This window comes from Lagopus leucura, unplaced genomic scaffold (genome assembly GCF_019238085.1).
Source record: "Lagopus leucura isolate 7727_CA_CO unplaced genomic scaffold, USGS_WTPT01 Super-Scaffold_100002, whole genome shotgun sequence".
Classification (NCBI taxonomy): domain Eukaryota; kingdom Metazoa; phylum Chordata; class Aves; order Galliformes; family Phasianidae; genus Lagopus; species Lagopus leucura.
In genome coordinates, this window is record NW_024962263.1 from 83,947,521 (window position 1) to 83,974,901 (window position 27,381).

The following is a 27,381-nucleotide window of genomic DNA, read 5'->3' on the forward strand; positions in this document are numbered from 1 at the left end:
AACTGTTTCCTCTACACTTGTGGCTTGATGGTCGCTGATCTCAGTTATTCCTCATAGAGAAGCTGCCTATTTCTACAAATCACCTTTTTCCTTCCCCTTGAACATATTCCACATACACTGTAAGTACCTAATAGAGCAGAATCATACATAGTGCCTACTTACTTGTGTACAAAAGATCTGTTCTTTGCTTTTTTCTGTTTCTTCTCTAATATACTTTTTTCTCCCTTTGTTTTTCTTCTCATATGTTATGTTTTTTGTTGTTGTTGTTGTTTTCCTCTTCCTCCTTATTTTTGGAGCAGGAAGGGAGGAGAAGGGTAAACAACTCTTTATAATTGAACTGCTGTTACCAGTAAATTATTTAAGATTTGGCACGAGTAGAGCCACTAGGGAAAAAGGTGCAGAAATGAGATTGCCCAGGGCAAGACATGCTGATCAGACATACTAATCTTCTGGTGAAACGTCTGGCAGAGAGGAAGGCTCTCTATCATACAATCATAGAATCATTAAGGTTGGAAAAGACCACTAAGATCACTTAGTCCAACAGAATCACAGAATCACAGAATCACCCGGGTTGGAAGGGACCTCAAGGATCATGTAGTTCCAACCCCCCTGCCTGGCAGGGCCACCAAACATACACATTAGTGTATTCAACCATTAGTTCATCCCAACCATGCCCACTAAACCACATTTCTCAGTGTCACATCCACCCTCTTCTTGAATGCTTCCAGGGACGGTGATGCTACCACCTCCATGGGCATCCTGTGCCAATGCCTCACCACTCTTTCTGAGAAGAAATTCTCCTAATATTCAACCTGAACACCTCCCCCTCCCCCACCATCCCTGGTGCAACTGAAGGCCATCACCTCTCATCCTATCACCAGTTACCTGGAGAAGAGGCTGACTTTTCAGAGAGCCGTAGAGAATAATAATAATGTCTCCTCTGAGCCTCCTATTCTCCAGACACTAGACACCAGCCTGGGTGTCTGGAACAGGCTCTGCTCTCCTGCCTTCACACTTTTCAATGTCTTTATCCTCTTCCCTCCTCTGTCCCAAGCAAGTAGCAGATGCTGACAGCCCATTGGTGATGGAGAGTTTATGGAAAGAGCTAATTGCTTTCTTTGCTTTGTTCAGATGTACAAACAGGCCATCACTTACAGTCATTACCCACTCACTGTATATCTCACAGACCATTTCTATTCTCTGTGCACTAAATATGTCACAGGCACTGTATTTGTCACTAATTGTACAATGGTGTACACAAGCCTGCTAGTAATTTGCTAATATAAAACATGGGACTTTGACTTTATCTCAACTTTCCAACCGTTACTGAGGCAGTTAAATTTCCTATCTATTTAATAGGAACCATAAGCTACACTTTCTGTCTTTTTTATGAAACTATGTATGAATAATGTCAATGTCCATGTTATGACATTGCAGTTTGTTTTAATAATGATAGGATTACTGAGTGCAGTTCTGAAAAAAGAATGGCCATTTCTCCCAGGCATATTCAAGGGTTTTTTTGGCTCTTCTTTCCCTTGTGTTTTTGGCTTGTGACCAAGTTAAACTGCATTTTGGAATCGCTCATTTAATCTTGCACCAGTGTATGATGGTTTGTGGCAGCAGAAACTTAAACAAAGAAGTTAAAAACTGAAAAAATAAATTAAAAAAAAAATATTCAGAGGTTCTTCTCCAAACCTCATTTACACCAAGGCAACAACAACAAAAGCAGAAGAGCTGGATACTGACAGCAAGAACCAACCTTCTGATGTATACAAGAAAATATTGCAGCCATTTGTTCCGGGGAGCTTATTGACCGGTGGCTTTGCCACATCTTTGCAGCCAGAATATCAGCTTTTTAATTTCTTTACTCTCCTCCTGGACCGCGTACATAAAGCCAAAATGTGATTCAGCTCCTGCTGTTCCTTGGGTACTGTACAGGCTGGGGAGCTGTTCCAGCTAGCAAAATGCCTCAAAAGGCACCATTCAAACCAGTCATCATTGCATTTCCATATGGAAGGTACTAGCCATGCAGCTGTCACCCCTAGCCAATGCGAAAACATCTTCTCTTCTCATAAAGGCTATTTTGCACATAAGTTTCAGAAAGCACAGGTATGTAACAACACTGCTTCCATCTGATGATTTCCTGTGATTAGTCAAAATGACAACTCAAATGCATCTATGCCAGCTGCCAACCTAAATTAATGTACAAAAGAAAACAGATTGTAAATTCTCATTAGAGAAGGGTGACAACACTTCATCTTGAGTTCCTTCAGCCTGGTCTGGGCTTTGTAATTCCCTATATGTCATTAGGTTATATTCTATGGTTTTATCCTATGGTTTCATGACACTGCACAAAGAATCAAGAATCCCACTAGGAAGAGCCCTGAGTCAGTGTCAAAAGGGCTGGGGCACCCACACAGTGCCAGTCAGCACTGTGCAATCTAGAGGTACAGAAAGTGATGCAGATGCCAAGCTGTTCTTGAGTCAACAGTTAGCTGCTTCTCAGAAAAGCTAATTTATTTAGGTAGGCTCTGCTGAAGTGATTGTAAAATATCTTGTTCCAGAAAAAAACAGACTGTTCAGGTCCAGGGTGTGGTGAGACTGACTATCTCTGAAGCAGCTCTCCAATGTAAACTTGGCATGTAAGCATGGATAATATATCCAGGCACATGAGGAGAGGCTGTAAAGATAAGGAGAGGCTGTAAAGATAAGGAGCTCAGGAATGGTCAGTCCTTCTCTCTTACTTCAAAGTTTGGGAGCTGTCAGTGAGCAAAATTTAATTGTACTAACTTGCAATCAAGCCAGAGAGCTACTGTACCTGCAGCCATCACTTCAGTGTCTGATACACCCAGAAGTCTTACTGAGTCTAAACTAGAGACTATTGAGCCTATTGGTGCCCCGTCCCGAGAGGTGTTTAAGTTCAAGTTGGATGAGGCCTGGGCAACCTGATTTAGTGTTTGGCAACCCTGCCCATGTCAGGGAGTTTGTAAATAAATGATTTTTAAGGTCCTTTCCAACCCAAGCCATTCTATGATTTTAAATACTGTAATACAACTGCTGTTTCCTTTTGGACATCTGGAGAAGGCTTATCCATCAGTTAAATGTATTCCTGTGTAGGTCATGTATCGATTTCCAAGCCTGAGGCTGTAAACCCATCTTATCAGCCTGGAATCTTGAGCAGTCCTGTTCTACAGCTGACCAGGTTGGTGTGACAACGGTCTGGGTTTGCCAGCAGAGAACTCAAAGCCTGACCTATTTTGCCAGGTTTTACAGATGAGATTTTATGTCTTGTCAAAACTCCTCTGCAGCCAAGCTGCTTCTAGCTCCTAAGCTAATATACTTAAAACTGTATTTTACTGTGGTCAGTAGCATGGAAGTACTCAGTCATGTCATGCCAAAAAGGGTTAGAAAATGAAAAAGGTAAAGGTACCAAGAAAAATGATTTCTTTTTTATCTTGTAATTATTTGGAAGACCTTAAACTTTTTTAAGGGTGCTGAATGTTAGTTTGAAAGTGTTGCCTAGATAGGAATGCAAAGGAGGAAACCACTCAGCTTGGAGTCAGGACAGAGGATTCAGATGGCACGGCTCTAACACACAGCTCTCTAAATGCACACATGCACATGTAGGAAGAGCTATAGTATCCCTAGTCCCTGGTTAAATCCACTTCAATACTACCCAGACATGGTATAAAAGACAAGCTTCTAGTGCTGAGCACAGAACCTGTTTTCACGGAATCGCAGAATTGTAGAATTGTTTGAGTTGGAAGGGATCCTCAAAGGTCATCTAGTCCAACTCCCCTGCAGTAAGAGGGACACCCACGGCTGGATCAGGTGCTCAGAGCCCCATCCATTCTGACCTCGAGTGTCACCAGGGATGGGGCACCCACAACCTCTCTGGGAAACCTGTTCTTGTGCTTTACTACCCTCATTGTAAATCAGTTTTTGTTTATATACAGACTAAATCTCTCCCATTTTAGCTTGAAACTATTTCCCCTTGTCCTCTCACAACAGATCATTGCTAAATGTTATTGCTGCACAAATGGCAGTTCTCCCAATATTCTATCTGCCCAAAGCTTTCAAGATTATGATTTTTTTTCTATTATTTTTTTCTTTCCCCCATCTTATCTGCTTGTGCCTGTGTATCTCTAAGTCATGTTTGCACAGCTCCCAGTTACCTTCCAGATCTGTATGCAATGTGGCAGAGAATCACTGTTTGAATGAGTGCTGTCAGAGAGAGCTAAATCAAGCATCTCTCTCTTGGCCTTCAGCAGTGTCACCATAATGGATGGGAGACATCTTTCTCCATGGCTTTGCAGGTTGATATTTTGCATTTAACAAAGTGTTTTGCTCATGCTGTACTCCATAGAGACAGTTTTCTACCATGCTCTTCAATGTAGGGGCAAAAAGTAATAACCTCCAAATGAACACCACAGAATTAGTCTAAAGCTTTCAAATATTCAGTAGTAAAAATAATATAACAGAATTTGAAGACAGAACTGAAGAGGATTTTTATCAGTACATTTAACCCTTTGAAAACCTGAGACCTCCCACCTTCACTATCACCCTTTTGACAAAAACTCTTGAGATTTAGCAAGCTCAGAGTTTCTAGAATAGTCCTTTCTTCTTCATCTTAAGAACACAATCACCAGGTAGTTGCCAGCCAGAATACAGAACCTATTTTTGAACTCAAAGCTCCATTCTTGCCTTATACCTCTATCCCAAGAAACTTTCAGAGAGTGTCTAATGGGAAAGATCCATACTGAGCCAGACAAGGTGTGATGTTGCAGGGCCAGCAAAAACAGACAGAAACTTTTCCTTGCTCTTTTTTTGGACATCCAGACCCTGGCACCTAATGTATGAGGGCTGTCCCAAAAATCATGCCCCCTTTTTTAATATCTTGGCCCATCACGTCAAAGCTGAATGTTGGTGGTATGGCAGTAAAGGATGAACCTTGGTTGAGCCAATTTTCTATTACATTTTGTTGCTGTGTGACAGATGGCAGAAGATGGGCAGTCTGACAAAATGGTGTCAGACATGGAAGTGCTTATGAAGAGAAGTTGTGTCATTGCATTCCTCCATGTGGAAAAATTTACACCCACTGACATTCATCAATGCTTTCTGGGCATTTATGGAGACCAAGCAGTGGATGTGAGCACAGTGATCATCTTTGCTGGTGCGGATTTTTACGAGCACGTCATGCAGGCTCTTGTTCATCACTGGTGAAAACACACAGCTAATGGTGGTAACTATGTTGAGAAATCATGTTTTGTAGCTGAGAATTTGCTCTATCAAATAGTGTTATTGTGCTCTTTGTTTTAGTTTTCATGGAAGGAAATAAGAGGCATTACTTTCAGAGCAACCTATGTAATTCTCCCTTTTGTTCTTATCTGCCTTCCAGCTGCCACTCTAGGAGATGATAGCATTGCCATGGACTCTATGTCCTATGTGCTGATCTTGTGAGATGTATTGGATTAGCTGAAAATTAGGAGGAATATCCTGAGATGTCTAAAAGGGCAGTAGCTACCTGTGTGAAAGCCACAGTATCTCATTGCAGGTGCCCTGCAAACGGTAGCACAGACCACTCTTTTGCCTCCCACTGTACTGGGATACCCTGAAAGTGCATGTGACTTCTGGTCATTGAGAACAGCACCACGATGGCAGTCACATTGTGTGACATTTCATGACATTTCCTTATTCATTTCTGGTCCACCCTTTCAGTAATCCTGTGTGGGAAGCAGAACAGTTCTGCTCTTTACTTTCCCAGCACACAGTCATGTCTTTCTTAGCCTTTTATTTTTTTCCCTTGCGTTGAACAGGAATTGCATGTGCAATGATTTGTGCTTTAGGAGAAAGTCTGATGGTGAAAGTCATATTTTCTAATTGACATTTGCATCGTCCTGCTATTCATCATTTGTAATATGCTATTGTCTTTAAATGATCTTAATTATAAAAAATATATTTGGTTATGAACTTTCTGGAGTTTGCCAGCTCGTTACCACTAATTAAGAATGTTGTTTGGTATAGGCCTGACAGCTGGCATACACCTAAAGGAGCATTTATTTCCCACTATTCCTGGTGTTGCCATTGTAAGTTGTTTCAGAAGAAACATTTTAAAATTCCCTTATTAAACAAAGTTTGCTTCCAAGCAGAAAACTCTTTTGTTGTTCCTGGTTCAACAAAACAGGCAAAAGGAAAAGCAGGCGAACAGGAGACAAAACAGAAGGATGATGTGGCAGTTAATGTAGCAGTTGTGTAACCTTTGCTTCTTTTCCTCTTCCAGCTACAATCTTTTCACCGCCTTTAACAGCTGCTATTTAAGAAACTCAGGTTCTCTTTCCCTAAACTGCTCTGTCTAAGCTCTATTAAATGAATGCCTCATTGCCTCAGTAACTCTTCTGTCTGAGCAGGGAGGAATTTTGTCAGAATGATACAGAAAATGATGATTTTTCCAAAGCAAAGTGTGTATTTCCTGGGGAAAGACAGTGTGCTTTCCACTCCCAGCTTCAGCAGCCATTTGAAACTATTTCTGCAGATTACCACATTCTACATATCATGTGCATGAGGAAGGTTTAATTAACTGAAGAGTATAAAGCACAAGGAGCTCATCGGATAAAGGATGCTATTTAATTGCAAAACCAGAATATATGATGACTTCTTGTTGTCATTGTTTTTAATAGCACCACTATTCAGACATTTTTTTGTGGCTCACTATTCCTCTTCTGGCTTTTGATGAGTTAAAGAGAGTTCCATTCACTGTCCGTTTGCAGTTCTGCATTGGTTTCTTCCTACTGCTTATTTTCTCCTTGAGCAGTAACTGCACTTAGAAGAGCAAACAGATTTAAAAAGGGGAAATTGGCCTAAATATTTCAAACTCCAAAAAAGACAAAAGAAGAAAGAGACATAAAGTAGAGAAATTAAATGTCCTGGTGTGTTGAAAGCAAAAAGTTTTAACAATTTTCTTTGCCTGTACCACTGCAGTTTAAGGGCTTGGATCAATCATTCACTGGCTCCAGTAGGCTTTTGGTTGGGCCTTATGTGAAATTCAATTGCCTAATGAGCTCTTAGGAAGGGCTATGAGCTGTGCAGGCAGGATACAGAGGCAGGCTCTTGTAGATCTCAGATTAATACAATGAACAAAACCTTTGCAGGCTTGAATAGCCACAGAGTTCAAACAAGGACACATTTCACCATCAAAAGTATGAGAACCAGTCTTACAGGACCTCTACTTTCAATTTGGGTCCAAATTTCTGAGGAAAACAAATCTCACAGTTCACATCTTACAGATCTCGAGACAAGGGAGGATCAAACACTTAGTGTCTTGTGTATGTACTTATAACATCTGTGCTGTGAGAACTGGAGCAGGCTTGAGACCTGCATACATCCCTGTATTCAGGTGTCAAGTAACTTTAGAGGAGCATCTACCTGAAAGTATGACTGTGGGGTAAACGAATGAGTGGATCTATTTCATCTATGACTCTGCAAACACCTTTAAGCCTACACAGCTATGACTTAGTGAATGCCTATAAAGCATGCATATGCTCTCATGCACGAACAGTGATCACCTGCAATATGGCTGGGTAGCCAGAATGAGAGAGATGCTCATTAAGGACTAGTTTTTGGTGTTTTTCCTTCTCCCACCTCGACATCATTTGTCCTCATACCTACAGTTTGTGATCAAGATGAAAACTGCTCCCAGGTCCTTCTGCTGCTCTGTGCCCCAATGGTGATAGATGATGTGTTTTCCTTTCTGAGTGTTTACAGGTGAAGTTAAATATCTTGTAGATGGGACAAGAGGTAACAGCCTTAAGTTGCACCAGGGGACGTTCAGGTTAGATATTAGGAAAAGTTTGTTCTCAGAAAGAATGGTGAGGCATTGGAACAGGCTGCCCAGGAAGGTGGTGGAGTCCGTGGAGATGTTCAAGGAATGGCTAGATGTGGCAACGAGTTACATGGTCTAGACTGGTCATAGGCCTGGTGGGGATGGTAGGACTAGACTCATTGTTTTTTCCAGTAGTTTTTCCAGAGTTTTTCTATGATTCTGTGATTCTATGATTCAAATAATGTAAAACAGAGAGAGTGTGCTGGTTTATTACAAGAACATGGCTTAATGCATGCACCACAATCAATAATAATGGAATAAAACCTCCTCTGGTTTACCTTTATTCTTCATGCTTTATCCATTCTCTTCCTGCAGTAGAGGTGAGGCAGCCCCATGTCTTTGTAGCCCAGGCAGCACGGCCCCAGCACACTCCAGATGCATTCCATCAAGTTCCTTCTCCAAATGAAAAGCTGAAGTGGCTTTTCTGTGTACGAAGGATTGAAACCAGATCCTGTTATTAAATTTGCTAAATGGGGACATAATGATTTATGAAGAAGATAGCAAACCCTGAGAAAGAATTTGGTAACAACAAAACACTAGTTGAAAAGCAGCATGGTGCAGGCTTCAGAATTTAATGATCTGTTAAAAACAAAACACAACAAAATAAAAACAGCTAAACAAAACTGCTAAATGTGAATCAGATGAAAAGTTTAACTTTTTTTCTAATCAGTTCAGCAGACAAGAGAAGGGCTGAAACAGGATTCAGCTGATACAGTCAATAATAAGAAGAGACAATATCATTCTAAAATTGTGCTTGAGCAGTTCAAAGCCATGCAGCGTATTTAAGCACTCACCGCTACTGCTGGCAGATGTGTAACTAAATCCTGGGCATCGCTTTGGAAAGCAACAGAAAAAAAAAATAATTCATCTCCACAGCTGCTCATTTTTTGGGAACATTTATGACAAAATTCAAAAGATACTGAAAGTTTTTAGTGGTTATATTGAGCACTGGATGGCCTTAGCACCTTTAGAAAGATTGGCATTTTGATTCAAGTTGTAGACAGTTTGTCTGGTAAGAAAAAGGCTTCCAAGAAAGGTGTAGATGTGGCACTGGGGAACATGGTGTAGTGTCATGATGGTGGTTGATGGTTGACTAGATGATCTTGTGGTCTTTCCAACCTTAATGATTCCATGATTCTGAGCTTTTTAATTTCAGGATAATAGAGGGAAGAATTGTTACTCTCCACAGTACTCTGCAGTGAATCGATGCCACTGTGAGGTTGCAACAGTGAATGCTACAATCCAAATCGGGGCTGAAGGAATAAAAAGACCCAGAGCTCCACACAAGCTGACTGTGCAAACCCTCTCAAACCTCCCTCTGATCCCCTGAGACAACAGACAGCTCACAGAGCCATTCTGCACAGCAAAAGAAACCCAGACCATGATATCTTGTCATGGGAGGACTCAGAGGGGGACTCATAGGAAGCTGTAGCTCTTAGACAGTAACCATGTATTGCTCTCAGCTATAATAATGCCCAGAAACACACGTAGAGATGTAGCTCTGGTCTCCCTCTGACTCAGGCAGAATGGCTGTGATTAATCAGACTTGCTCCTGAAAAACAGTGGTGGCCCACCACAAGTCAACAGATAAATTTCTATGGGTTTTTATTGCTTTTCTGAGGATGGTAGGATCTCCCCTGCTGCATTCCTTTGCCTCTGTGGCTTTTCCATCACTAGGCTATCAGTATTGCGGCATAATTTTTTTCCTCTACTTTTTTCTTATTCCTCTTGATTTATTTTATTTCTCCAGCCACGCTGCACTGTATAATAATGTGAGTAAAAGACAATATTTACTTTTGCAGTGCTACCTGCCCCGAGAGCAGCAAGGCATCCTGTGTAGCAGCTGTGGGCACTAATTCACCGCAACTGCAGTCTGCTTTCACAGCATCAGCTACATTTCTTTTCCATATGCTAACTCCTTTTTAGCTTAATTTTCCCATTACCCAGCAGTAACACTGAGCAACTGTGTTGGGCTGTATTCAAATGCAAATTAATAACCCGTTCTGTCTATTAGCTCCGCTGTTTCTTGTCTAGCCAAAGCAACTGGAAACCGTGAGGAGTGCAGTTCAGCGGTCGGACAGAGGGGCCCTGTCTGGGCTGGGACTGCTGTTCATCCCAAGAGCAGACACAAAGCAGCAGGCTGTCATGAGGAGAGGTCCTTCACCAAGACGTTTCCTGTCAAATAACCCCCGAACCCCATGCTGTCGGCAGATGCTGCAGCTCTCTGAACGCCCATGTTTGACATATGCAATTCATACAATGCCTGTGCTGTGCTCTAGATTGGAAACATCCACGGGATTGGCACAGAGAATCCCTGAAGCAGGGAAGGGAAGCTGAGGGGAAGGGAAGTGTCACTGTGAAGCTATATGACTCCAGTTTTAGGCATCATTAACAAGCCAGACTGGTAAGATAGAGAAATCCATAAACAAAGTAGCCTGGCAAGATACCCAATATAAGGGACATAGGCATGAATGCTGACAGTTTGAGGGAAGGGGAAAGGAAATATGGGGAGAGGACAAAAATAAATAGAGGAAAAACATATGGTTTCTCTCCCTGATCTCTCTCTTGCAAGACCACTTGGGACTTGAAATGCCAGCCACACACTGGGAGGAAAAAGTGCTGTAATTCCTCTGCAGTGTTACCCAGAAAATGAAGCTCCACCCATGTGAGTCACCAAACCCAAAAGGGCTGATGCATTTCTTCATACCTATGTAACTCTGAGCTCCATCTGAATTTGTTTCCACTTTATGCTTAATTTTCAGTCACCTACTGGTCTCACCTTTCCCTTTCAGCACAGTGTGTGTGTGTAAATAGCATTACCCCATGCTAGACAGATCTCTTGTTTTACAAATAATATTATGGACTTCATAATCGTCTGTGTTTTGTTTGTTTCACCTGCTATTTGCAAAATCTTTCTGTTTAAGCTGACAGTTTCTCTCTGAAAACCTTAAGAAATAAAGTGATACATGAATAGGAAGGGCATCCTTCACTTACAGGCCCTCAAAGAATGAGAAGGAACAAAAATGGGAGGCAAACTTATAACGCTTGAACCCATGCTGGGATGAGTTAAAGTTCAGTTGCTGGAGAAGGTGTGCCTGTGTGGACAGAGTGCTTTGGTTAAAGACAGTTAAGTACCACTTCTCCCATTCCACAGCTCCAGCTGGCCAGGTTAGGTAAACAGCCATTCAATCAAGAGGCATCAAAGCATCAAAGAGAGCATCCCTCTCTCAAAGCAATCTCTGCAACAGCGATCAGAAATCTCAGATTGTGCACACTGTGGAAAGTTATGTGCAGAATGACTTGTACACCAAATATGAATGGGTAAAAGTATGTAACTCATGTTTGGATAATGAATGAACAAAAGATACTTGTAATTATTTCACAAATAGAAAGGGAAGAAAATACTTGCCATGAAAAATTCATTGCTGGTAGAAACCCTAAACCTTAGACTTCATGATAGACAAAAAGATAGTAGTTGAAGTTTTCCACTTCTGAGTTGCTCAGAATATTGCTTACGTTTGCACATAAGATCATTTCACATTCTGTTTTTCCAGTGCAGAATAATAAATGTGTCAGCCCAGGTATCTGTTGAAAGTCAGCTATCTGCAAGATGTTGCCATGGAAAGAGCCTATTGCACATGAGCTTTTAACTATGGAGATTGTCCTGGAAAGTGTACTTTTTGTACAGGACTTTGCCTTTTTGATCCCTTTGGAGAGAGTGAATTCCGTGGCAGATCAGTGTGCTGCTTAACCTTAGACACACAAAAAGCAAAGGCAATGCTCCTTCAGCACGGACATGTGATACCAGGCAAGGAGAGGCTTTGTTACAAGTGATGAAAATACATTTTCTGGACAAAGATGTGAGCAACAAATCCAACGGTGACTGAAAGAAATCTGACAAATGTTACATGAAGCAGATCAACTTTCAACTCTGACCTACCCACAAAGGGCAGTTACAAACTAAAGGCAGGCAAAAAACCCTTGTCCAGTTAGCCTTTCTTATCTGTTAAGAGACTCAGCAACTGAGCTACAGCTTTGAAGTCAATCAAATGATGAGCCTGCTAAAACTGATTAGAGCAGGCTTGTATCTATGAAAACAGAGCTGGCAATGCAGTGCTCTGAAGTGGAAATGGCTGGAAAACAGGCTGTGGAATCACAGAGAAGCATGTGGATCCTCTCGGTGAGCTGCAGCAATGAGGGCAAGCGAAGTGCAGGAGTATTTAATTCAGCTGAGTGTGCATGCAGTGTTGCTCTTGCCATTTGCACTTCAGTGTTTTCCATTCTGTAGCTCAAAGCTCTCTGTGCATCCTGAATCCCCAAGGTGCCTAGGGTTCTGAGCCTCATCTCTGGCAGAAGTTGGTGCCGAACATGTCAAATGAATTGCAAAAAACTTCATAACAAACAATAATGGAATAACAAGCCAGAGGGAGAGTTTCTGCCTGGTAGCCAGTGATTAGTTCAATAAAAGCAGAGCATAAAACAACAAACACAGGAAGAAAATTGGCAGCAGGATTAGCCCTGCTATTACTGCAGAGATCCAGCTACCAAGAGCGAAACAGAGAAGCAGTGGTACCCACTGAAATCAATGACATTTATTCACATCCTGTGGCAGCAGAATGGAGTCCCCTATCTACTTTCCTCAGCAGTGCTGTTGCAATGAGATCAGTGAGGGTGAAGCATGTGTACATCTGTAATTCTCGCTCTCGGTTTGAGTACACTTAACTGTCATGACAAACTGTGAAAACATTGCCAGTCTATAAAATCTGCAGGTCTCTGTCAGAGGTAGATACAGAGCCAAAGGCTGTGTGCAGATGTTGGGACTGTTTGCTCGCCTCCACTCCCATTTCATCTCCTGCTGGCAGATCCATTCATTCAGTGAATCACCCTCAAATGTAGTTACTTGTTCTCTATTGTATTTTGGGGTAGAAATTGCCTATTCATTCCAGTTTCCTGTCCTGCCCTGCACACCAAGCTATCATGTCAGGGTGTGAAGAAAGTCAGATATGTAACCAGGGTTAGGGCTAATTAAACTTTCATAGAATCACAGAATTGTAGCATCATAGAAAAATTAAGGTTGGAAAACACCACTAAGATCAACAAGTCCTACTGCCAGCCCATCAGCACCATGCCCACTACATCATGTCCCTCAGTGCCACATCTACGCCATTCCTGAAATCCTCCAAAACGATGACTCCACCACCTTCCTTGGCAGCCTGTGCCAATGCCTTACCACTCTTTCTGAGAAGACATTTCTCCTGAGATTCAACCTGAACCTCCCATGGAGCAACTTAAAGCTATTCAATCCCTCTTGTCCTGTTGCTAGTTAACCGGGAAAAGAGGCCAACCCTCACCTTGCTAAAATATGTGCACTTGAATTATGGATGTAATTTGTTTAATGCAATTTGGTACCAGGAAAGAGACAGGCAGATTAGAGACTGGGAAAAAGGTATGGGGAGAAGACCCTTGACTTCTGTCAAGGCTCTTCAGCAATCCATTCCCTTCCCGCCACGTTACCTAATCCCCTTGGAATGTAGCGGTTCTCACACAGCTCTTATCTGGTGAGCTAATGGGAATTTCAGAGAGGAGGAAAAAAAGAAAAGAACTTTACAGATTTGGTATGAGAAGGGAAATTCCCCTTTATCCAACAGATTAATTGCAGAGCTAGCCTGGCTGTGCTGGCAGCTCTTTCCTTTAAATATTTATTTTAACAAGAATAACTAAACTCATGTATACATATAGCTCCTCTGGAATGAAAGTTTTGGTCTTGTTCAGCCTAATCCTTCCTAGTACTGACAGATTAACTAATAACTGGTATAAACTATATCTCAAGTGGTAAATTTGCTTCTCTAAACAGAGCAAAAGAAAAAATAAAACAAGTACTACCTTTTTTTTCCAGGTATAGGCAGATGAATTTAATTCTTTTCTGCTAGTACAGTTTTACTGTACTACATTACATTTTACTAATACAGTAAAAGAAAAAAATTATCCTTATTTTTTTTTTCTCATTACACATTTTATTCTCCATATTTTGAACTTTCAAGTCAAATCTAGATCTAGGTTTAGCTGAGCCTTGTTATGTGTTCTCCCTAGAACAACCTGAGCAACTGTTTGCCCTGTCTTTCGTCTACAATGAATATCTCTGACACGTGTGCTCTGAATCTATGCCCCTTTTTAATCCCACTTCTTTTCCCATTGCCAAGAAAGCTTTGACTTCAGACCCTGTGCTCCAGCACAGCCCTTTAGCTCTGACATCCTCCGATCCAAAGCCCAAGAAAGTTCACTTCCTAGGCAAATCCATCAAGACTAGTCCTCTTGCCCCAAAGGGAAGCTCCCAGCATTTTCAGAGCTAACACAGTGATAGAATATCCTGAGTTGGAAGAGACCCAGAGAGATCACCAAGTCCAATAAAAAAGGAGGACTGGGGAAGTGATCATCCCTCTCTACTCATCCCTGGTGTGGCCACATCTTGAGTACTGCATTCAGTTTTGGACCACATGCTACATCAAAGCCATTGAGGTCCTGGAGTGTGTCCAGAGAAGGGCAACAAAGCTGTGCAAGGTCTGGAGCACAAGTCTTATGAGGAGTGGCTGAGGGAACTGGGATTGTTCAATCTGGAGAAGAGGAGGCTCAGAAGAGACCTTAATGCTCTCCAAAAGGAGGTAGTGGTGAGATGGGGGTTGGCCTCTTTTCCTAGATAACTAGCAATAGGACCCGATTATCTCACATTTAATGTGAATCTGAACTGAATTAATTTTTTTTTCATAATCTGGAAAATATTATACTGCATTAAAATTATCTCTGCTCAGTCAAGAGAGTTTCAGCTGAGAGGGTTGCTTGTGTACAATTTACTTTATAATTTTCCCTTTTATCTTGGGGCAATTCTGTCGATTAACAAGTATTTTATTAAAGTTAAACTTAAAAGAAAAGAACAGATTCCCAATGGCAATCTTCTTAGTTTTAGCTGCTCTCTCTTTGTATCCCCTTTGTACCACAGGGGGCTTTATCTGCATTAAAAGGGAAGATCTGACTGTAATGGTGCAAGCATACCAGACAGAAGTGCCTGTGCAACTAGATGATGAAATCCTCATCATCCACTGAATCTACACCCAGCCAAAGTGGAATATGGAATATTTGAGGAGGCTGGGCACCTATAAGCACGTGGAATGTCAGAGTGAATACTGCAACGTGGTCTAGCTAAATGTCTGCTGGTCTAGCTATACATTGCTGCTACACTAATATTTCCTGGTAGAGATGCTCCTTGCACTGGCTTAGCGACTTGCTTTAATGATTTGCCATAGACAAGACCCAGTTAAACACACTTTGACTGGGGGAGTTTTGAAACAAAATTTGGAAATATAAATGAGGATAAGGACCAGACTTCTACCACAGAGAAATTCTAGATAGTCTACTCTAAATTTCAGTAAATGAATAACGATTGTCAAGGAAAATTTACTTTATAATCTTGAAGGGTGATTGGGTATGAAACCTGATGCAGAATCCTTCCTTCCCTTTCACAAGCTATAATAATAGATATTTTTTCCCCAAACATCTAGTCACCGTACAAACAGGAATAACTCTTCTTTTGACTCTTGCACAACACTGCAAAATTACCAGATATTTTTTAATAGTATAGTTTGGGGGGAGGGGTTGCTATTTTTTCTTCTAAACACATATATAATTATTTCCAGCATGAAGAAGAGAGATTTTGATGACCCCAGAGTGAGCCAGGATATAAGATATACTGGTATGATATATCTGTATCTCCATACATTCATGTTCAAGCAATTCATCACCAGGCTGAAAGGAAAGACAAGTGGTCAACGGGTGGCTGTAAATCTGTCCACCTGTGTAAATCACCCTAGTCAGATGTACTGGCAGAAAGCCCAAGAGCAAACTCTGTCCTGCTTAAAAAATGAACAGTGTTGTTCATGTGTGCCTTCACAGAGTCTTAATGCACAGGGATCCATGCTATAGGTGCAAATGAAGAGAAGCCTGTACACTGCTGGGACTGTTGTTTGTGCAGACAAGAAGGTGAAGTATTGGGCATTTTTATTCTGAAGAGCTCCGAGATCCATTCTAGAGTCAAACTAATTTTATTTCTACTGTTAAAGATCAGCATCTGGTTCTAGAACAAATGCTCCCATCCAATTCTGTTCTCTGAAAGTAAATTTTTGGGATCTTGGAGAGACTTTGGACTTTATCTCACCAGTAAAGTAGGAAATTGATGTGAAAAAATCAACTCATTTTCTTCATTAATTAGCAAGAGAAGAAATTTGGCAACTTGCCTTCCAGTGTTTCCTTGTCCTGATGGTGGAAGAAACCCATATTATGAATGCAAATATACAACACAACTTTTAAATGCTTGGTGTAGTCCGGTACCCACTTTGCTGCATTTCTACTACACCAAACCTACTTTTCTGACCCCTGGGGAGACTTTGCATAACTAGCACCTGCCTCACTGCAGCTGTGGCAGCTGGAAAAAGGGGCTGTAATTAGGGCACTGTCACTCTAACTGAAAGCGTACAGAGCAGGCAAGGGAAGTCACTCAATGTACTGGTGTCCTACTTAACTCTCATCTGGGACATTGGATCTTTCCTGTCTTCCTTTCCACTGAAAACTAAGTAGCTTGCAAAAGGCCCTTTCTCCTGTCCACAGTGCAGTGAGATGCCATGCCCAGATGTGACCCCAAAACCTTTCTGGGTAACATGATACCACATGTGCCACTTACACCCTTTTGAATTGCAAGATATTTCCATTTCTTATGCTCCTACCAGGTTCTGGGATGCTTAATGGACTGAAGAAATTTGTAAAGTTACCTCTGGCAACTTGCCTCTACCTCCAGTTACAAGCTTGGGTAATTCTCAAAATATGCATGGTTTTATTCAAGCATTTATTATTTATGTTTTGCCTCCAAGATCTATCAAAATATATCCCTTCTATCAGAACTTTCAAGTAGAAGGTGTAATGAAAACATCTTTCCTAAATTCTCCAGAATCTACTCTGGCAAAATATAGAAGGAAAAAGGAAGTTTCTAACTCCATTCTCTTTACACAGCAGACCTTTTGGAGAGGTGAATTGGACAGAAATGCCATCTCAGAAAGCAGAACTTCTGCCCCTTTTTTTTGTGTGTGTGTGTGGTGCAAATCTTTCTTCTGCCTTTAGATCTTTGCAAAATTTACTTTGCAACGCAATCAGATACAAGATCCATCCTCTATGCCATCATCACCCACTTCACTCAGCTCAAAAAGGCAGGTTTTATCACATTTACTTGTTTTTCACATTCCCACCTCTGAACATTCCCTCCTGATACTAGTTCCACAAGCGAATGCTTCCTAATGGTGGCATTAATTCTTCATAATCTTTATTCATGCACTCCTACCCTTTTACTACTTTCATTTGAGCCACAGCCATGAGTCTGACCAGCAAAACCACCCTTGCCCTGCACTTTTCAAAGAAACATGATGTCGAACTTAAAAGTGCCTTCTCCATCTCCTCTTTTGTATTATGCATGTTGAAACACACAATTAGGTTTTCAAATTGCTGACAGCCGACGACTGCATTTTCACCATTTTGCATCTCAGTATCTAAGAAATATAAAGAATGAAAACTCTGCATGTCCAATTTGTTTAAGTGGGGAATTCATATGCAGTTGCCCTATGTCTTTATGAACTCTATGAAGTGCCAGATGACCAGTCATTCTAATTGCTACATGGGTTTGGGAGCATTTGATTTCTGAGGAGCGATTATGCCTGAAACAGATTGTGAACAAAGAAAAATGATCTGCATGAAAATGCACTTAATTATAAACTGCCATGGAAGAAATGGAACCTGACAGCCCATCTGCCCCATAGGACCGCTCCATACATCACTGAGCAGATGAAATGGTGTTAAGAGCCAAGCACATAAAATCCACTGACAGGCACCAAAATAAAATCTGATTTTCAGAAACACTTGGTGCCCAAGGAGCTTTCATTGATGCAAGGAGGAGCCAAGCAGAGCATTTGAAAGGAGAATTTGGTAGAGTTAATATTTGTAATCATTTACAGACATCCGGAATCGGTGGTCCAATGTGTGAGGAATTATACAGATGTGTCAAAAGTTGCTCTGGTAGAGAATGATACTCTACTGAAGAAAGTCATATGTCTTCTAGAATGCTTACATCTTTATGCTGGAATGGCAGGCACTGGGCACTGAGTCCCCTGTCCTTTACCTCAAGAAATAATATGCCAGGCACCAGGAAGGCCTGGCACCACCACATCAGCGCAGCCACAGGCAGATTACAGGAGACATTTAATTCCACTACAGAATTTGTGTTGTGAAATGTAGCTTCACATTATAAGGCAATTACATTTAACATAGCACAGCAGCACCTAAAGGTATAGAAAATGGCTACCACAAAAGGATCTGGATCACTAAGATTCATCAATTTCCAGACTAGAACTCCTCTCAAGCAAGATAACAACAGTGAAGTACATACAAGAATACTTTCCTTTATCACAGAGAATAAAAGAAAGAGAAGACATCTAAAGCTTCAAAGAAAAATGTCAAGAAATATGTAAGGCAGGAATAATGTCCTGCGTACTGGCATAGTAGATAAGAGTATCTGATAAGTGCTGTGGATACAGAGAAAAGCCACTGGAAGATACTGTTTTATATGGAATGAATCCAAGTAGCAAAAGAAATGTAGATGCCTGTTCTGAGGAGCAAAGATATTAAAGTAGATATGTGTTTGTTAGAGGAAGATTCTAAGATTCTAGCAGACTAGAGAAGATTTAACCTTAAAAAAATGCCAGCTAATAATAATAGGCATCTGTGAGGAAGGCATCAAAACAAAGAGGCATTGTGCAGAACAAGAATACAAGCACCAAAGTAAAGCAATGGGACACACATGACAAGCAAATTGACTGAGGATGGTCCAGTGTGCACAATAATGATGGCACTGTGAAAGGCAGGAAGGAGATTCCAGGCACTCATGTAGGGTCATAGAAACTGTGGGAATATTGAGTGCAGTATTCTTAGCAGGAATCATTATCCTGGGGAGAGTACTGCACTAATACATCTAATTGTTTATGACACATAGTCTGATCTATTCAGAGATGAATGAAGAATCTCCATGTGGAACAAAAGAGTATAATGCAAATAACTTTTATATTCCAGAAACCAAATACTCCAAGAGAGAAAACCAAAGAATCCCACAGAGTAGTTGCAAAGATAGGGAAATTTCTAGAGAACAGTGAAAGATCTGTGGCATGGTTATAACATACTGTAATGGTTTCTGTGTACAAACACTGGTGTATGTATCCAAACCAGTCTGATCCCAGTTAGACTGACAATCAGTCATCATAAAAAAGAAAATTTTCTTGGAGACATGTGGCTGAGGCCTGATGTTCACAGTTAAAAGCCAAAGGGGAAGTGCAGCCTGTCAAACATAAAAAGCCCAAGGAACAAGACATGTTGTATCTTGTCATTTATAGTAGTTGGGATGCAGAATTATTATCTACTGTGGGACACCAGGGAGCGTGACACTAGAATATTCTCAATGTCAAAATGAGGCAGGAAGGGTCTCTGCCTATAAATACATTCCTTTTTTTCAAAGCAAAGGGCATTTACAGAGCAAGTTTGAGTGAGAAATTTGGCAACATGAATTTATTGAAAAATCTGGATCCGTTTGACTTGCCAGTTGACTTGCCAGAGAAGGAGCTGTCATGTCAACAAAAATATGGTAGTATGACAGCAAGGGGAAATCAAATCTGAATTGGCTTAAAGCTGCTGTAGACATTAACATTATTACAGTTGGTAAACTTTATCAGAAACCGTGAACTCACCCAATCTTGTCAGCCTGCTCTGTTAGACGTCAGTGTATGCCAAGCAGGGCGTGTACTACTGGTTATGTACCACAAAAAGGGTAAGGCCTGTGGTGCTATAAAACCAACAGCTGGCTCTGTTGAGATCATCATCAAAGATAGCTGATGACATTTGTATTATTAGAGGAAGCAAAGTTCGGAAGAGAACTTTTGCTGATAAAACTGCCATGCAAGAGACCTTGAAGAAACTTCAGCAACACTTTAAGGCTGGTTAAACGCAAGCGGTATTTTGAGTTGTGAGTTCCTACTGTACTTTTCAGGCTTGTTACTAAATTCAACAATATCAGGAAGTGTTCCTGAACACTGTGACATATTTGCATTTTTAAACTGACAGTCTGGGGTGTGGTATGGTTTAGGGCCAAGCAAATTAGTTCTGTCCCAGACAACTTCCAGACAACTTACTGAAAGGGAAAAAGCAATCTTTCTATCAGACTTCAGAGTTATCCTGAGACATACTTTGTCCTAGGAGTAAAAGCACTAGCCAGGCATTTTTTATGTTGGCAAGGCTCAGTTTTAAGGCATTTCAGAGAAAACCTGCAGAGCTGGGCTTAGTACTAAAGGCCTCACAACCAAATAGCAAAACACAACAGTTAGGAGAGCTAAACAGGTGAGGTACAGACTCCAGGCAGATAATGAAGCTCAAATGAAATGAGTGGTTGTGAACAGAAAGCATGTCCTCAAATGCAAGGCAAAGTGTGGGTGGCAGAAGACCTAGAAAAGGCATAAATGATCCTGAGTAAGCTTGACCCAAAGGAAGAGGTGTCAGGATGACAGAGAGAGGAAAGGGGATTTGAAGTACAGTCAACAGGTTGCCATGCAACAGAAGGAGGATAGCAATGAGGTTAAAACAAGTTCACTGTAAACAAGAAGTGGGGAAACTAGTTTGAAAACAAACTCATTTGAAAGCATACGACTTTGAAACATAAAACAAGAGAAGTGCTTAAAGCCACATAGCAGGTTCAGGAAAAGGTTAATGTCCACTTGCCTTAGTGACAAATGAACCTGTAAAGTACACCCCCACCTAAAATTATCCAAAATCATGGTTTAACAATTTTTGTGTGACTTGAAAGGAGGAACACATCTCTCAGGAAGGAAATCTTTGCAGGTGTACTGAATACTCTGTCTCAGTGCATGGTTATGTGCAGGATCTCTGCAGAAATAATAATTAAAAGAATGCCCATTCTGTCTTGTACAACCATTGAGCACTGAGGACATTAAATATCTCCTATGTGCTTTGATGTGTACAATTCCTTCTGTTTTGTGCAGCCTAACACTTCTCTAAGCAGTCTTGAGCCAGGTAAACAGGGAAAGACAGCAACAGAAACTGTTCAGGAGATCAGTTGTAAGAGAGCAATCATACTGGTGCTCAACCTGTGGTTTTGATTGGAAAATTTTTCATTTCAGAATAAATCAAGAGCTGTAAATAAGGCTGTTGCAAGGAAAAGAGAAAGAGTAAAAATGATGGATCATGTCACAGATCTTTAATGACTTCATTGTCAATTTATAATGGAGATTTGGGGAGATTTTATTGTGTAGAACAAAGCTGGGAATCCTATGATAAAACATTCAAATAAAAATGCAAAATTGGTGTGAAAGGAACACAAATCAAAGGATGAATAGGTATTTGCTTTCTGTCCTAATATATTTGAATTGTGTCAGGTTTCAGCTATGATCATTAATAGATACTGCAAAAAGGCAAAAGCATGTATTTAGTTCTTACTCGTGCAACATCTTGCCAGACCATACCTGAACTGTTTCCTGCTCTGTGGCACCACCTCCTGGCACGGATTGATGACACAAATCCAAAAAGATGATAAAATGCAAACTTTCTGTGAAGTATGTTCGTTTCATCTCAGTTATTGTTAAAACTGTTTGTACGAGGAAAGCAGGGGATGATACCATATTTTGATGGGCAGGTATAAAATATAATTGCAAAAATTGCGTCATTAAAATTAAATCACGAGTTGAAGAACTGTGTACTAATACAGCCTTACATTCTATATTCAACAATCAAGAGATTTTGGTAACATGCACATTCCATGAGGATCCATCCAAAGTTTCCTTCACCTTTCAAACTTACTGAATAAACATAGAAAAAGCAAGGAACTGCTCAAGGGAAGAAATCACAGAATTTTCTTTTGTGCTATGTAGCAACAGGAGGCCTTGAAATAAGATCGTGGCGGCACAGGCTGCACTGCCACTTCTGAAGCCAGCAGAAAGCCTGCTGTTGCACTGCAGGAAAGATTTCCATTTTACCATGCCTGAATCACCTCTGGATGTTCAAGGTGAATGGCACTAGCATAGCTAACTACGAGCCATTAGGCAGAGGAAGACTATTTAGAATGAAAGCCCGGAGGCATTTCTCAGAGGTGGCTTTGGTCTCTGCCCATCTTTGTCCCTGCTTCCCAGAGTGGAGCTTTACCTTTTTTCCATATTTATCTAAGAGATGGTGTGTGAAGTGATGATAAGGAAGATGGGCTTACGACTACAGATAAAAAAAGCTGTTACTATTTTTGCCTCCTGTTGCTTTTTAATATCTCTTCTTCTTTAGTTAGTGAATTAATGAAGAAATTGGCATTCATGATTCCAGCAGACTACAAGGTCTATTTGCTAGGCATGGAATGCTCAGCTCCAGTCTTATTTAGTTATATATTCAGAAATGTGTCGCAGCACATAATTGTTTTGGGTAGAAAAGCCACCTGAATTTCTTGGGTGTGCATTCATTAAAAATTTTGAAGTGAATTGGCAAAAAAACCTTCTTCTTAGAAGGCTAGAAAAAATGCATCAGGGAATAACTGAGAAAAGAAAGGTCGGTAAAAGGGTGAAAGGTAGAAATATTTTCCATTTAAATAAGACATTCCTGTATTTAGGTCAATTAATCAAACAAGAAGGTGTACACAAACTTTTCCACTGATCCTTCAAGTTAGTATTTAAAAAAAAATCACTTAAATGAGTACTAAAGCCAATGATACTATGACTTTCTAAGAATGGAGTTATGGATCTCGAACAACAGAATAGAAACTTATAAAAAGGTTACTTGAAATCTTTATTTTCTGTACTTGAGAAAAGGAAATATACAAACACAGTGGAAGGGGAAGTGCTATGGGGAGGAGATTCTAAATTAACAAAATCCAAATTTTCAGCTTGTCTGAAGAAAAGCTGAGGAGGTTACCTTTCCTCATACTGTGTTAACCTTAACTTAATAAAAGTAAGTTTAAGTTTACTCAGTCTCTTCCAAAACTGTACAGTTAAGAAAATTTTTAGACATCTTTCATTAAAGACTGGATCTGTTACGGAAATATAATGATTATTCCTGTGAGTGTGACTACAAAACACATTTAGAATTGCTGTCAGTACCTTCTGTATGTAACTCTCAGGGTTGTTAGATCTGAATATGAACATCACTACTGGAAAAACTTCGCTAATAGCAATTTCATTGATCTGGTAAACACAGTATAGCTTTAGAGTTAAGTATTTCTTGCTTAATAAGGAATAATAAAATCACAGTCAAGAACGTTGTAGGGGCAGCACATGAAACATTCTTCTGACAGTCATGAGAATCTAATTATCTGGGGGAAGGGATGTGACGTTGAACTAAACTTCTGATTTCAGCACATCTCTGACATTTACTTTTCAAAACGCTAAGGAGTCTGAAATTCAGGCACTAACTTAGATCAATGTATCTGTATGGCTAATAGGATCAATTTTATGATGAACTGCTTCTTGAAGGACCTCAGATAATCTTGCAAATGAGCAAGGCAGATTTTAGAGCACTAAGATATTAAGCAGCTTATTCAGCAGGTATTTATATCTTCTGTCCTAGTAATGGGAAAGGTGCCATTGTCTTTGAGAGGATTAAATTAGGTACTGACTCCATACATCCACTGAAAAGTCCTGCAGTGGCATACACCAATACTCTTTGATGTAATGTAGCAACAGCAAGATAATAGAAATAAGGATAAGACCAAGATGTGGGTTTTTTTGTTTGTTTGTTTGTTTTGTTTTGTTTTTAAAAAAAGTGCTTAGAAAGACACACATTGCCATGCCCAGAATGTGGAGTTGTAGAAGTGCCAGCTGTGACAGGAAAGAGTGGAACCACAGTGGGTCTCTTGGCAAATGAATGTGATATAGCACCATTAGGGTCTCAAGAACACTGAAGAATTCATTAAACTTTTTGCTTTCACTTGCACTTTTCTAGATACAAACCCCCTATTTTTCTCAATGTCTAAGCACATTTACATTTCTTTCAGGCTGTAAGAAAATGTATCGTATACCATTTAATATTTCCCTCCTGTTACCTTCTCCCCAACACACTTCTTTTAATTCCTGTTCTCCCAATAGAAAAATAGTGTTACACAGGTGTAAGAGGATTTATAGTCTTAATGCAAGCAAAACTTTCATATTCACTGATGTAATGCTTTCATATTTATGCACTCTGTCTAGGATATTTGCATAGCCACTGATAAAGTTTAATTATTCCTCACTTTGGCTTAAAAGCAAGGCTCTCAGTAACATAAAAGGAAATATTAGAATCATTGACTGCAGATCCCACTTAGTAGTTTGGTGTATAGATGGAGAGAGCTTGGGTGATGATGAGAAAAGACAACCACTATGGGATTGGTGAATAGTAAAAATTATACCCAGGGCTAGCCAGGAATATGAATTTTTCTATTCTGTTTTAGAATGGGTTAATAGGGCTAGAGGTTAACAAGCTTTCTTTGAGGCACTTGAGCAAAATCTTGGTAATTGCGGCAGAAATGCTTATGAATCACTGCTGTTTGCTGTTGGGGACAGTGTTTACACAAGGTGACACTTGGTACACATCAGTTTCAAACACCACCTATCTGAGCTTTGTAAATGGATTATAAGACACCTTTAGTAAATGCTGAATAGTTAGCAACTATTCAGCCTTTTGAACCCAAACCAACCAGTTTCAATAGTTCATCTGAGAAGTTCATCACCCTGCAATATTCTTCTAGCAGAGAATCTTCTTGAAATCTCTTTTCTTGTTGGATGTCTCTCCTCAGTTTTTTAACTTCTTGGGGATCAGTGGATGCCATGACTCTCCATTCCACTATTTATAAGTGAAGTCAGCACCTCTGTGTCAACACCTTGACACAGGCACCGCCTCCCCCTTTAAAGTACATCTTCTCACAGTCAGACTGCAAAGCTATGCCCCAAAGGCATTTTCATGTAGTTTTCATATCTTTCTTTTCTTTGAGATGTGACTTTATTTCCATTGTTCTCTTAGCTAAGGAGAATTAAATACGATTCAAACATTTACAGTGTTGGACTCAGCTATCAGGTTTTTCAGTAGTTCTTTTTCATCCCTTTAATAGAGGTGTTCAGCCCATTAAGATGGGCTATTAACAGCTATGGCTCTTCATAAATTAGAGGCAGAAAAAGGTTCTGTGAGAAACAACCCTGCCTCAGACAGACATTAACTGCCTTTTGGAGTGTTAAATACACAAGTTCACAGATTGCTCTTCCATTTTCCAGATCTAATCACAAAATCTTTTCATAGCAATGACATTACTTTATTTCTTAAAATGGTACAGAGACAAAAGATGATTGAATGGGATGGGTGTAACTCATCCTACTATTTCACCACAAAAAATCAGCAGTGACTACTCCTTTTGAACTCTGTTAGACTTCCACACATCTATAAATTTCATCATGATTGAAAGCACACCAAATATGTACTGAGACACACAACTGACTTGACTTCCTTTGAAGTAACCCTAGAAGGTATAGGAATATAATGAAACACTAACAGGACTTTCTATAGGAAAGCCAATTGCAAATGTAACCAAATGCTTGTAGTGTGTTCGCATTCACCATTTTTCCTTTTTCTTGGCTTTACTCTAGAAGAAATTGGGTAGCACTGGGAAATGCTCTGTTTCAACATCATCAGATCACTGTAAGTATTTTATTAGGAAGATTGCCCAACATAAAATACATTAAGCTGTCCACGTGACGGGCAATTGATATCACTGTTTTGAGATGGGTCAGCTGAGATCACTTGAATTACAGTGAGACAGTTGATCAGTTAGACAAGGCATGAGGCAGACCTTGGGAGCAGCACATCTTTTCAAATCCAAGTGACTTAAGAGAAAACACATAGTTGGTATAAGCAGGACAATATATATAGTGGAAGGAATAGGACAATCAAATGCCTCATGTAACAAGAAACTCTCCAAAAACATAGAATACAAATGGAAGAAATGTGAGTAGGTCTCCATTCTGTCAGTGTGAACAGTATAGCCCTGTCAAATGGACACAGACTGAGTGGGACTCAGGTGTCAGGTGCTGGTGACAAAAATGTTGCATTCCTTCAGAAAGAGGAAGAGAGCATCTCTCCAGATTCTGATGGGAGAAATAGGCACTTGAACAAAAAACCCAGTAACTTTGCATTAAGACCCAAAACAGAATAAGGTTATGTGAACCTTATTCCTTCACGTAAGTACCTTCACAGTGGTCCTTCAGTAAAGGTACTGCTTTATGCACCTCCAGCCCATGTAGTTTCAGTTCTTTGACACCTCAAATCTCCCTGTTCAGTTTCTCACTTCTGTTTGACAATTCAAAACAATCAACATGTTGTTTCAGCTTTGCTTGACACTTAGGTTCTGACTTAGCATCTCACTGCTAGTTGCCTTAAAGTTGTTTCTCCAAAATATGTCATTTTTTCTCATAACTTAGATGTTACTTTTGCTTCCTCTTAGTGCTCCTCACCACCTGCCTGTCCCCTCAAAGCTGCCACTTTATATTATTTTTTGAAGGAGTACTCATGGCACATAAGGTATCAACATATACTTACAGAAAGATGTAAAAGTCTCTTTTGTTTCCTTTATCATCTCCAGTTTACTTGTATCGTTAGTACCACTGTTGCTAAGGTCAGGTTCACTCCTCCCTAGGCACATCTGATACGGCCCCATCATCCATTCAGTATGATATCAAAAGCTGACACACAAAGGGCATTAGCTTGATCTATTTATTTCGTTTTTCCTGATCTGATAGAGATACAGAGAAATAGGCCAGAAATATGCTGGAGTTTTCCTTCTCCACCCTCATCATCAGGAACCTTTTGTGAATTCACTTATCTACAGAGTTTACCAGCTTGGTCTTGTTTTGCCACAAGGTGACTGGACTCAATCAAACATGAGGCTATAGAGAAGGAGTGTGACGAGGAATTCACGCCAAAAAGCAAGTGATGGTCTAAGTTGAAGATTCTAAATTGAACACAAAACATAATGTCAGGTCAAGCAACAGTAATGCTAGCATGCACATGAAAAAAACAAAAGCTCTAGCAAGTTAATGGGCTAAATTTAGGATGTACAGTTAATTTCCCACTGAGATGGTTTGTATATTAATTGCATAGGGAAGAAACATGCACAGTCCTGTGTGGCATCCTCTGGAAGGACAAGGGACCAACAGCGCTGAAGGAGCATCTCTGAGATAAAAACAGCTGTTCCATCTATTTAACTAATTATCACAGTTCTAGTCCTAAGGCAGATCTAGCAGAGGAACTTAATCAGATTATTGCCACAGGACTCATTAAAGCTGAAAAAAACCAACCTTCAAAAAGCTGGCAACTCATTGGTCATTTGAAAGCCTCTCCAAACAAATCATATTAGTAGG